Source organism: Sturnus vulgaris, chromosome 4, assembly GCF_052056855.1.
Source record: "Sturnus vulgaris isolate bStuVul1 chromosome 4, bStuVul1.hap1, whole genome shotgun sequence".
NCBI lineage: Eukaryota > Metazoa > Chordata > Aves > Passeriformes > Sturnidae > Sturnus > Sturnus vulgaris.
The window spans coordinates 38,357,197-38,370,725 of NC_142246.1; the positions used below are offsets into that span (position 1 = coordinate 38,357,197).

At 36.6% G+C, this 13,529-nt stretch overlaps 1 long non-coding RNA gene across 1 annotated transcript; it reads right to left on the reverse strand.

Moving 5' to 3' along the window:
* Positions 1-3,246: 3,246 nt before the first annotated feature.
* On the reverse strand, positions 3,247-11,240 carry LOC148223954 (uncharacterized). Its single transcript, XR_015803558.1, has 3 exons — positions 11,143-11,240; positions 6,586-6,743; positions 3,247-4,075 (listed from the first exon to the last, which is right to left on the reverse strand). It is a non-coding gene; the product is annotated as an uncharacterized LOC148223954 (long non-coding RNA).
* Between the last annotated feature and the right edge of the window lie 2,289 nt (positions 11,241-13,529).

Consider the following 13,529-nt stretch of genomic DNA (forward strand, 5'->3'; position numbering starts at 1 on the left):
CAGGAAATTATTCTTTTCTGAAATATTTTTTTCTCTGACAGAGTAATGCACAGTAGCAAAACAAACACATATCTTCAGAAAATTTTGTCTCAGGGATACTAAGCTGAAGCTTATTAGCATATTTATCTCAGACTATTGCTGAGATATATATGTTATTCTTTTATTTTAAGCAAAAAGATGGACTAACAGCAGTCTTTAGCTCTGGTGAGCCTGTTGTGAGATGATTGTTCAGGTTCCTTACTGCCCTGCTAGCCCCACCACCAGGCTTGAAAATGTCTGCAGAGATGAAGATATTCGTTTATCCTCCGATAAAATCAGACAACTTCGCTCCACATGCATTCTTCAGCAGGTCTGAGAGTTTCTCCTGCAATCTTAGAGCCAACTGATCAGCAAAGTCTGTTCATGCCAGCCTGGGGGAATGGCCCTTTGCCTGTAAGCTCGGCTGATGTTCTCATTATTTTAGAAAGCATTGATCAGTTTAGTTATGTTCCTACATGAGAACATGCTCTCCTATGGGAAAATCCAGAATATGACTGCAATTTGACTACTGAGGCAGAAAATGAGGCTTTTTTTAGACTGAAATTATCCTATAGGGCAAATAGAAAAGATTCAGTAAAAAGATCATTTTACTATCCAAAAATTATTCCAGGGATGTGATTTTGAGTATTTCTTGTATATAAGTGAGGAATATTATAAAAACTTGCTCTCACTTCCTAGGATAAAGTTTTTGAATGCTATATGATAGATGTGATTAACATATGCATGAAAATATGCAAACAGAAAAAAAAAATCTGCTTTGCCAGGGCCTATAGAAATAAGCCGCCCTTTTGCCTAAAAAAATACAAATAGCTCACTCAGAGTTATTGTTTCACAGAAAATTCTGCAATCCTTATCCAAGTCCCAAGTAACTCCATAAAGAACATGCCTGAAGGCCCTGTGAAAGCCACCTCAACCACAAAGGGACCAGGATACAGACATCTCCTATCCAGGGTCCAGGCCACAGCACCAGGGCCCAAATTCCCAGCCCATATTTTGCCACGGCTTTTGAATGCATCCTGTGGCATCACAAAAGTTAATGTGGAATGGCAAGATTACTGCCCCCATGGGTTGCAGTCTACATCTCATTCCTGCTGACTTCCCACCAGTTTCCCTAGATAGCTAACACAAAGTGCAATTCATTGTCTGCATGTAGAAGATGACTATAAAAATTTCAGGAAACCTTTCTTGTCACTCAGATGTCCACTCTTAATACAGAAATAGCTTCTGCCTTCAAGGAGGCTCTGATATGAGAAGATGCAGCATGTCAGATCCCATGTCAGTTCCCAGTAAGATGCTGGCCTGACTTTGCTAACAAAGAATAGTTACCAAATATCCTGATCTACTCAAGAACCCACCAGGATGACACTCAGCAATAACTAAGACCCTATGCCCTTTTCCAAAACACGTCTTCATTACTTACAGCCCTCTAAGTGGTATCTCCCAGCCTCCTCCTCCTCCCTGGGGTGTCTTCATTAAACCCATGGTGTGCCTGACCTAACAGAGAAGCAGAAAAAATGCCACTGATTTTGCAACAGAACTTGTTTTGCTTCTGTTTAAAATCAGTAACAAAACATATATTGATATTTGTGGAAAAATACTTATATCTTAAAATATTACCCTGGGATTAGTGAGAAACAAAATAAAAATAAGAGTCACCATAACAGTATTTTTCCAGCCTGTTAACATCCAATTACAACTCTTTTTTTTTTTAATTCTATATTATTTTTTCTAGATATACTCTTCAGTCTTCCCTTTGCAAGACAGATGTCACAATTTTAAATGAAAACGTTAGAATTTTACAGTGAAAAAGTTTTTTAAACAATAACATCAAAATTGCTTGCTGTTCTGTTTACTTATGAGCTGCAGATTGTATTTTTCATTAACAAACGTTTCTTGACAAGATTGGATTAATCTCTAGTTTGGTTTTTTTTTTGCTTTCTTGGTCTTCTTAAGTTTCAATAAATTATCATTCATCTACTCTAATTAAGAACAAAAAATTCAGTTAAGTATTATTCTCAGATATGTATTTTCTTTTCAAAAATCTGTTATTGCAAGTGAAAACTTAGAAATATTAAAATAAAAAATTGGAAGTGATAGACTTTACATATGACTTTGCCTGAAGTGTTTGTCTCTTTTGTGCTTTAGTATGTGACTGTAAATCTTAACAGTAGAATAACCTTCCAGAGAACAGACAGACCTCACCACCACAGTGGATCAAACATTAAACTTGCGTGGTTAAAAATATAGGAACTGATGTTTTCCCATTGATATTACCTTTGCATATTTTTTCTGTGTCTCACTAATGGGCTTTTACAAAAAAAAAAAAAAAAAAAAAAAAAAAGGACAAGCAGTCTGCCTGTGGTAGAAAAAAGAGGGAAAAGGAAATGGACAAATCAGGATAAGAAGGATGCCTTTTCTTCTTCCTTGGGCAGAAAGCAGCCCGTTTGATTTCACCAGCAGGTCAGGAGGAAGACTGTTGTATAACATAGGTAGTCATCAGTGGTTCCCTGCAGTGACTCCACTGACTGCTTTTGCATTTTCAGAAACTGAAGGGAGATGTGTCATCACACAGTCAGGGGTGGCCAGGTCAGCAGGGGTAGGTGCACACAAGTAAATGGTACTTTCTGCAAAGGCATGCATGACAAATTGAAGCTGAGGATTTACTGCTGGGCTTCTTCTCTTTGAAAGGATCCCTAAAAAAAGGAATCTTGATTACATTCTATCAACATGAAGGAAGTGAAGTAACAAAATTTAAGAAGGTTTTCACAAGGAAGTGCATGGGAGTTTTTTAACTACATCATTAATATTTTGCCTTAGATATATTTCCTTATTGTTTTATTAAAGACATAAATGCTTCTTTTCACCACCTGTCTATTCATTATTTGTTTTTTGGATACAACACAAATAAGAGGAATTTTGAGACAGTTTTGAAGGAACAAAGTGGCTTTATATTTTATAATCACGATGGTCCCCCAGCTCCAAAATGACAGCATGAGAGAAAGAATAAAAGTATCTATCAAGCATGTAAGAACCATGTTGTTAGCTAGCAATTTAGTGAATATCAGGAGGACTGAGATTAAACAGCAAGGAGAAAAGATGGTACATGGTGCTGTAAAGGGAATTCAAAAGGAAGGAATGACAAGATCAGAGGAAGGAGTCATAAATTCTTTTGACATCTTCAAAGCAAGCAGAGTTGAGAGGAGGAGATGCATGCACAGGTTTTCATTTTACTGCACTATATTAATTTCCACAGCCTTTTCCAGTTATGCCCTACTTATTTTCTATCTGTAAATGCATTAACAGCCTGAAGATCCCAGTTACTGTGGGAATTGCAGAGATCTCGATTACTAGAGAGACTTGTTAATATTACTTTTCTACACACATAACTATGATACCAAGACACTTTAGTCCCCATGCAGAGTAAAAGCCTGAGGTTGGAAATAGCACATCACAGTGTTTGCAGGACTCAGACCATTTACATGCACATCCATTATCATGTTTATAATGAATATCAATTCACTTTACTATATTGGAGAAAGAAAATTATATGAGATGTGATATTCAAGATATGAGGTCAGTCAGCAAAAGAGATGATAGGTGCTTTTTCTTTACTCTCTTGAAGGAGGTAGGAGGGTTTGGGAAAGATAATGACCATGCTTCCATTCCCTGCTCTGTTTTCTGGCTTCTGTTCTGATTATTACTTACATTTTAAACAAGAGATACTAAATGGAGGTTTTCCCGGCAAGTACAAGAAGAGAGATGTATTCTACATTATTTAAATGCTGTTGAATAAAAAACTCATGATTTACATTGAAGTAGATAAAATGATACAGGTCAGACTCCCTCATGTGGCTGTCCATGACTGTACAGAAACTCTTTCTTCCCTGATGTCTCAGACGTGTCTGTGCTGCTGTCCAGTTTTCTGGCAGAAATAGCCCAGGGGACACAACTGAGAGAAGAGATCTGTTACTCTGCTTTTTCATATCAAATGGCTGTAGATTTGTCTCTAAGTGCAGGAATTGAACAGAACAGCTTCCTGATGGAAAAAATAGATAAAGAAGAATTAAAGGGAGAAAACCAGAAATGAGTCATGCATTTGTTTCCAAAATTAATTATAGATACAGCTATAATAGAACGTATAGAAATAGATAGGTGTGTGTACATATATGCCTACAGTAAATATGTACAATCACCTGGGCAGTTGCTTAGAATAAGATGCAATTAATGGTAGGATTTTAGGGGAGGATTCCAGTATAAAATTCCCAGAGGAAATTTGAATAACCGTAGTAAACCTACTGGAATAGGCTGCATTACTCTTATGTTTCTTAAACCATGTACAAGAAAAATACATGAGCATTCATCATTAAAACATCATGTGCAATGAGTATAGAAGAAGAAATTATATGTAGTTCTTCATATTTTGTTTACCTACAGATGGTGACTAATTTTGTTCAAGTGTCAGTGGTGCTTCAAACTGAGTTTGGCAGTGGGTAAACATTTGACTCAGCCTGAAACTAACTGCCTGAATCCTAAGGACTAAGAGAGCATGCTCACCCCTCTTTGATGAGATAGAGTGCTCTAATTCTTGTCTTTGCTCTGTTGGCAGAAATGTACAAGTTGGAATGCATTCATATGTAAACCATACCACCCAATAAACACAATTGCAGTGCAAGAGGCATGAACTGTTCTTAAAGTTCAAAATCTTTTATATCTGAAGACTTAATAGCGTTTTTTACAATGAGTATGTACCATGATAAGACTACAATTACTTCCACCTCCTTTGTACTGAGAAAAACAAAAGTAATTTTATTTCCATTCCTGACTTCAGCACTGAATCAATTACACTGTACAAAATCATAGAGTCATTTATGTTGGAAAAGACCTCTAAAATCATCAAGTCAGCTGTTAAAAGCCACTGCCAAGTCCACCACGAAACCATGACTCTAAGTGACATATTTATGCATCTTTTAAAAACCTCCAGGGACAGTGACTCAGCAGCTTCCCTGGGCATTCTGTTCCAAGGTGTTGTTTTTTTTTGAAGAAAGTTTTCCTAATATCCAATCTAAATCTTCTCTGGCCCAAACTGGGGCCGTTTCCCCTTATCCTATCATTTGCTACTTGGGAGAAGAACCTGCCCCCCACCTGGCAGGAGTCTCCTTTCAGGGGGTTGTAGAGAGCAATAAGGTCCCCTCTGAGACTCTTTTCCTACAGAATGAGCAACCCCAGCTCCCTCAGCTGCTCCTCACAGGACCTGTGCTCCAGAGCCTTCACTGGCTCCACTGCCCTTCTCTGGACAAGCTCCAACACCTCAATGTCCTTCTTGCAATGAGAGGCCTAAAACTGTATTTTCTATCTGTTGTAATTCAAAGGCAAATATCAAAGAAAAGTGGTAGTTACAGTATATTTGTTTTGCTTTCTTGCAGATGATACCATCTATATGACTGAGACCAGACTGAAGAAGAGTGAGAAGTGGAAGATTTAAGAAATCAGTTTGTCAGACTTTATGTTTGTCAATCATTTCATTTGCTTTAATTTTTTTTTTTTAGTTAATATGTATATAAATAAGAATTAAATTTACTTTTCTATTCATGTAAATAGTGTTTTTAAACATTTTTTTCCACTGGTGGGAAAAAGGACTATATGTTAAGATTAACACAGCTACCTCTGGCTTATTTTAAGAGGCTAATATGACTAATTTTATCAATTAATAAATTCAGTGTTGATGTTTTTTCCACATTATACAAGTATAACAAATATTTGAACTTCTAAGGTAGTACTAGTCAAACAAATTAAGTATACCATGAACTTCCAAAAATTAAATGCTGACTTCTTTATCAATAACAGAGCATGCAATGCTTGGGAACCAAAAAAAAATACTAATAAGGGCAATGTACTCTGGGTGGTAAAAACCCTTCAAATTATAAAATTATAATTAATATATATATATGTGTATATATATATATATAAACTTTGTACTAACTTTACAAACATGATATAATGGATTAAATGATAGCAGAATGTGATGACAGATGAATGTGTTAAATACGAGGAGGCTACCATATGTCTTTAATTCATTTTGTTAACAGCTTGTCATGATGTTACCTAGTAAATGGCAATTTAAAAAAATATGGTACATAAATGCCAAAATATTTCTTTTATTGGGTTTTCCAGTGAGTACTTAGGATTGCAGTCTTAGTATCACTCTATAAAGAGGAAGCAATAGTTTTGAACAGAAGGGTATACTATGCAGCTAAATGAGACTCTTAAATAAAAACAGAGAAATAAGTTTTGATAGTAACTATACAAGTGAAATGTGCACATGACATCTTCTTCCTATTTTCTTTTAATAGCTGCGGCAGCATGGCTTTTTCAGGTACACTAAGCATATGAGTTTCTCTCTCCCAGATGCTTACAAGACTATAAACCCATTTTCTTTTATGTTTAGAGTAGGAGCATAGTGAAAACAGTCTGAAAATCATGTTTAACCCACTGTTCTAATAATATAAAAGGTATGTGATTTGTCAGACTTCATGAATGGTAATTTACTGTGTATGGAAGAGCATGACAATCCATTTTCAGATGCTTCTTATTTCCCTGCTAAAAATCACTACAAGATGACTTGGAAAGAGATCAGACATTATGCTTAGGATTTCTTACCACCTCTTAACAGCTGCTGCACTGCAGAAACCATAGGAAATGATGACCTAAAAGCAGCAAAAGAAATATAAAATATTGCACCATTTTGAACAAACATTACCAGTAACTGGGCCAGTTAATCAAAATGGTAATTTCCAAGAATGCTACAGGATAGTTTTTCAGACGTCCTTTCTCTTGTCTCTTTCCTGCAAAGTGCCTTTTCCCTGGCCTGCTCCTGTCGTGGAGCAGCACTGCTGGGAAGCTGCCCAGTGGTGAGAGCCAGACCTATGGCTTGGGCTTAGGAACCTGTCAATTATTTCAAGGTGAATTTTATGTGCAATTAGGAACATTAAATCATGTAACACCTTTCACATAAGCTTTTTCCTCAGAATAGTGGGATACCTCTCTAACAGGTCAGCAGGACTGTAGCATCCCATTTAGGATTAGAAGGGTGTCTGCATGTTGTTCACAACAAACTTTCAATGGCCTTTATCAGGCCTCGGTCATCAAGTTTTCTACCATTCAGAAGGTACCTACATGAAGAACCAACACACAGTTTTACTTGTGTAAAATGATATTTCAGGAGAAATACATGTGTGATTAAATATACAGGTAAGGGGAAGGAATCACTTTTTGAGAGAAAAATCTTTAGTTTCAACTCACTTGAAAACTTTTACATAATTTCAAAAATGCCACATCAAAATAAACCCCCTGTGGTTAGTTTATGCCCCAAGTTACAGTGCAGCAGGGAATATACTATCCCCCTGCTGTAAATTGTGCTTTGGAGGAGAAATGCTTCTTTCACTTTCTCTATGTTCCTGTTCCTCTCTCTCCCCCCTGTAGGAAGCCTAGAGAGGCTGGTATCTTAATGAGGGACTTAGTCTGCACAAATATCCCTTTTTTTGGATCCCTCCAGTCACATTTCTCAGCGTGTCCCGTGCAGGATGCAGAACGCACTGGAGACTGAGGACTAATTACATCTCCTTCCTATCCTCTCCCTTCTCAAGTGGTTTGTTAGCACATGCTTGTCCTATTTCCCATAAACTGCCCTCCACTCTTTATGTAGCTACATCCTTTATATACATTTCCTGTAACACACAACACTGCACAACTTTTCATACTTCTATCTGATAATTGCATCTGATGGAAAGGTGAGGAGGGTTGCACATTACAGGAAATTTATTGAAAGCTCATGACTATTCAAAATAGTCCCCTCCAAAAAGAACAAGACAATACACAACTCTCAGACACTTGACATTGACAACAAAAACAATTTCTCAACATAATATCTGCTTCTCTTTCTGTGCTCTGTCCATCTATAATTTATCAGCATGAGACCCTCAAGCCATTTACATTCCTCATAAATTCTCCAGCAAGAAGAGAATCTGAGATATAGATTTGATTCCGGTGAGATGTGCCATTCATTTTCCTTCTATGATTACTTTGGGAAAGCACTGTGGACTTTACTCTTTGTTTGTTGTTTTTCTATTTTGATCTTAGCAGAAATAAATGAGCTCCAGGTAATAGTCTCACTGGGCATAGTGCACAAAATTCTAGGTATAGATCTGTAAAAATGTTCTTGTTGTTTGGGACTTCAAACCAGTTTCATGTTCAAGAAAATCTAGAGAATCTCTTGGGTTTGGGGAGTACAATGTCAAAACACGCTGCAGAAAAGTTGTGTCAAGTGTAGATATGTATCTGAAAATGCCTGAATTTCCTCATTTAGAGTATACAGCTCCACTAGATACAGACTAGCCCAGTTTCAGATACTCGTACTCGATGGTAAAAAAGAAAAGCATAAATATATAAACTATAAAGAGAGAGGGAGAGAGAACCCCAAATGAGTCTTCTACAGAAATAGCATCATAACTGCCTCAATTATCATATAAAGACAAAAAGCAGAACTCAAGAAATAGAAGCTGTCATGAAACATTCATCTCTGAATAACTAAAGAATCTAGAAGGAAAAAGTGAACTGGATACATTACAATAATTGATTTATGCAAAATTTTGTTTAATTTTTTTTTAGACTTTAATGTAAGAATGTTCCAGGAGAATTCAGAGCTGCCACTCAATGGAAAAAAAAACAGTAAAAGATAGTAGACTTGAGAGAGAACAGCCTTCATCAATTAAAAGATAAAATTATTAAGTAATTACTTTGTTTGTGGCTAGTTTGGATCAATAATGAATAACTCAATACATCCTGCTGTGGCTGTGGATTATTAACTCCATCTTATTTACTTTTCAATACTTTCACCTGTAACAACATATTTACTTAGTCATTAGTGAGAGCAGACATTTTGAATGGCAAGTATTTTTCCACGTGTTTCTTCATTGCTGTCTCCAGTGCTTCTAAAGATTTGTTTTGTACTTATCCATGCCCAGATGCAGATAAAATTTGGCATTATTTCATATTTTTGATGTCACAGTAGTAAATAATTGCAACATAACAAAGAGATTCTCTTCAAAAGTCACAGAAAAAGCTCTCTTCTCCTGTTTTAAATATATTTAATTTGTTCTAATGTAATATTTACTATTGTGAATTGGTCTCTGATAAAAATGCTGCATTCTGTTTAAACAGTTATGCAGAAAGTCACATCAATCTCCCATAAAATGCACTCATTCCTGCTATGTCTACAATATGACCTAAATTATGGAAAAATGGTACAGTTTGGACTCTTTTCTTAAAATTGTCCTCACATAAAACACATCAATTAAGACATCACTTTTTTCTGTGGCCAACATAACACATTGCATTTGTCCTTTTAGTCATTCTTCAGAATGTCAGTGTGGTTTTATTTAGAAAGGTATTTCCCCAATATAACAGCTCAAAATATTGAGTGTGTATCAGCCACTAGTGCATGTAAGTTGCAGGGCCTAAAGGATTCCTTCTTATCACAAACAATGGCTAGAGACAGGGTTTATTCACTAAAGTCAACAGAAATCTTAGGTTGCTGCTATGTGGGAATTACAGACATCAGTATTTTCATTAGAATTGTTTGTATTGGAAGGGACTGGAAGGATTATCTTGTTCCAACGCCCCTGCCACAGGCAGGGACAGCTTCCACTAGAGCAGATTGCTCAAAGCTCCTTCCACCCTGGCCTTGAACACTTTCAGGGATGGGGCATCCATCACTTCTCAGGGCAACCCACTCCAGTGCCTCACCACTCTCACAATACAGGTTTTTTTCCTAATATCAGATGTGAACCTAGCCTCTTTCATCTTAAGGCTGGGTCCCTCTTGTCCTATCACTCCATGCCCTTGTGAAAAGTCCCTCTCCAGCCCTCTTGCAGCCTACTTTAGGCAATAGAAGGCTGCTGTAAGGTCTCACTGGAACCTTCTCTTCTCCAAGGTGAACAACTCCAAGTGTCAGCCTCCGAGAAAAGTGCTCAAGCCTTTGCATCATCCTTATGATTTTGATATAATGAAGTTTCAATCACTTCTAATCCTGTTCAGTTTCTTCATGCTCAAGGAGTTAAATTCCAATGAATGATATCAGCCTCTTAAAGTGATCACTGCTTTTGAGCAAACAGATGAAGATGTTCCAAGACTTCAGATTAATTTGATTTAAACTTTTTATTTACATTGTGTACCTAGCTAATATGAAATAGGAAAACACTTTTTCTAATGATAAACAATGTAGTCAAAGGATATAGATTGAATGATGTTAGTCAGCTAAACTGACAATGTGGAACTATCAGAAGAAATTTTGTAAAACTTTAACATCGGTTTTGGCTTGAAAACTCCTTTAAAACCAGAGCTACTCTTGATTAGGGAGATTTGTATATAGACCATAGATGAGGCTGAAGAGAATTTTCCTTTAGTCTAAAATAAAAATACCTGCCCACTTTGACAATTCAGATTTTTTCTCAATTGTGAAATGAGAACAGTATTTGAATACTGCAGAGTCCTCACTGAGCTGGAAGTAGTTGAGTACGATGCTGTGTGTGTTATGAGCAAGCCTATCTGCATCTCAAAGACTAGTTCCATGTGAGAGACAACATAAGCATTGTCTAATGATCCTGCTCACGGGCAGGATGGAGGGAATATTTACTCTGAGCTAGGCCATCTGGATTCTTGGTCCAGTTGGTAAAGTTTTATCAGTAATATATATTTCTCTGAATCTCTGAGTCTCTTGGCAGATTGTAAAACTACTTTGAATTAAGGGAAAATACAGAAGGAAATTTGACTCTTAACTAATCAAGCTTTATAATATCCCCATGAGATATTTATTAATGAGGAATTGAAAGTGTCCTACTCATCTTCATGTTAACTGGTACTGTAGATGCTCTGAACCTTGAAAATAAGATCATGTCTTTTGATCCCTGAAGTTGCTATGATGATTTTGGCCATGGTGTCTCTCTGAGACATACATTGAGTTACTGGCAGAAATAAAAAAAACCCACCCATAAAAGTCCACATACTCCAGGTTCATCCTTATCTTTGTGTTTTAACATGAAAACTTACCTTTTCTTTATTCTTCAGCTTTGCATTTAAGCAGTCTTTTAATATACCCACTGGAAATGCATGCTGAGCTGCAGAATGAAAACATCCCATCTCAAGACCTGTGGAAAATATGTTAGGAAGTGAGCTGTCCTAGCACATCTTAATGGCTTTAGAGCATAGCTCTGTGTTTCCCTGTCACTTTTGGAAACCAACAGACTCTCTTCCTGGGAGGAAGGTGGAAGCCAAAGCAGTGTTTGCCAGCTGGTTCACAAAGATGCTGCAGTGTCAGCATATTACAGAGCCAAAAGGCCAGATGGTGAGATACCAGACTGAAACCGGAGAAAATTCCTATTCTCATTGCTGCAACCACCCACAGCTGTAGCTGGGGCAAGCCAGCTCATTTCTATCCATCTTTCCAAGTGCAACTGATCAATTCGGTACTACTACTCGGAAGTAAAAAGGAATGAAGAACTAATAAACTTTATGAAGTGAAATCTGTGTTTCTCCTTAGCACTGCTGGATCCAGCATGTGTTGATCCCACTCAAACAATATTTCAGTTTGTTGTTTACAACAATATTCTTTTTTGTATTCTCTATTTCCTTTCCAAAGCAGCTGTTTGCAGCCCCCTTCTAATGAGCTTGGTATCCACCTGTTTCTCATTGAAGCTGATAATAAAACTTTGCTCTGGATGAGAGGGTAGGGAAAGATGCAATTACGGCCTTTTCCTATGCAAAATTCAAGCTTTTCCCCCATACAGTGTTCTGCATACTCACCATAAAAACAGATACAAATTTCATCAACAGCCAGCTCCATCAACAGGACTCCAAGAGCCATGATAATAGGAAAAAAATGGAGACAACTAACAGGATAAGCATGGAAAAGCTGCATCTTAATGCCTTTCTCTTCTGCTGAAAATTATCTGCAAGAAATGTTTTCACTTTAAAACATCTTACATTTGTTCTCCTGACACACTTAAGCCTCTGTAATTGCATAAGTGTTACTATGATGTCCCTCTTTTTGAGAAGTACAAGTACACAGCAGCCTAGAGGATTACATCAACCCACAGCTACAGGATCAGAAGGCAGCTCCCTTGCATTGAGTTCAGACAGCTTCCTTCACAGGCAAAGCATCTCATACTGCCTTTTGTAAATTCGTTCAATCCCCCTTAAAAACAAATAACCTTTTTGGCTTTTCCTTTACTTATTTGGAGCTGTAACCTCTCTCTAATGCGAATAAACCTTCTGCAGTTTTCAGTTCTTACATAATTATGCTTATTTGTTTTGATGCAGCCTTTGTTCCTTGCCTTATATAGCTATTTACCCTCCATGATGTATATCCATTTACAGCAGTTACAGAAGCAATGATATCTCCCTTATACTTCTGCAAATTCAAGTTTCTATTGCTTTGAATTTCATCCTATAAGACAGGTTGAGTATTTTATGTTTTCTTTTTTCTTAAGAAATGAATGAGTCGGGGGAAATTATTAGCTCTATAATTAATAGAGGCAGTAGTCTCTGATCTTCAGTGGAGATACTTCACATGTGATATGTCTTAGGGTCATATTTAATTTTTCTCAGTCTAGATCAAATTGTTGACTCACAGATTCATTAGGAAAGTCAGGCTTTTTTCCTTATTGTTGAAGTATCCCCTCTTAAATAAATTGTCCTACTTTATCTTATATCAAGCTGTGAAATTCTATTCCATCACCATTCTTTTATACGTAATTCTCCTAAGGTGTATTCTGGTACCTCTGTATAGATAATATAGGAATATAATTTCAACAGTATAATGGACTCCAAAAATAGAAAAAAAAAAGAAAAAGCTAAAAAAAGGAAGGCTTGAAAAATCCCAAAAATGGAAGTTAAAACTGAGGCTTTCCCTCAAACAACTGCATTATTAGCACAACCTGTAGCAGTTTCCACACCTGCAGATCTAACAGTCATCCCTTCTTCTTCCATCTAAATTAAAAAATTTTAAAATATCAAATACTGTATTCTTAAAAAAAGCTCCCATCACTTTCTCGTTGAAAAATCAAAAACTGTCAGATGTTTCTGTTATAATCTTTCTTTGATACACAATCAGTGCAACATTTAATGACATTTCCAATTTACTGCTTGTGAGATTGATAAAATAATCAAAAGTCAATTACTTTACTCTTAATATTTCAGTCTATCCATTAGGTTTCGTTGCATGGGATGAACTTCAGTACACATGAGAAACTGCTTAAAATTTTATCTCATGTTTGACAAAACAACATAGAAATTCTTCTCTTTATACTTCTTACTTCTTTACTGGTCACCCCTTACCTGCTAAAGCTGTCACAGATTTTCATTTGCAGAGATTTCTTAATTCCAAAATTACAACAAAAAGGTTAAAAGACATTCCAGAGCTCTGCTGCTTGTTTTCT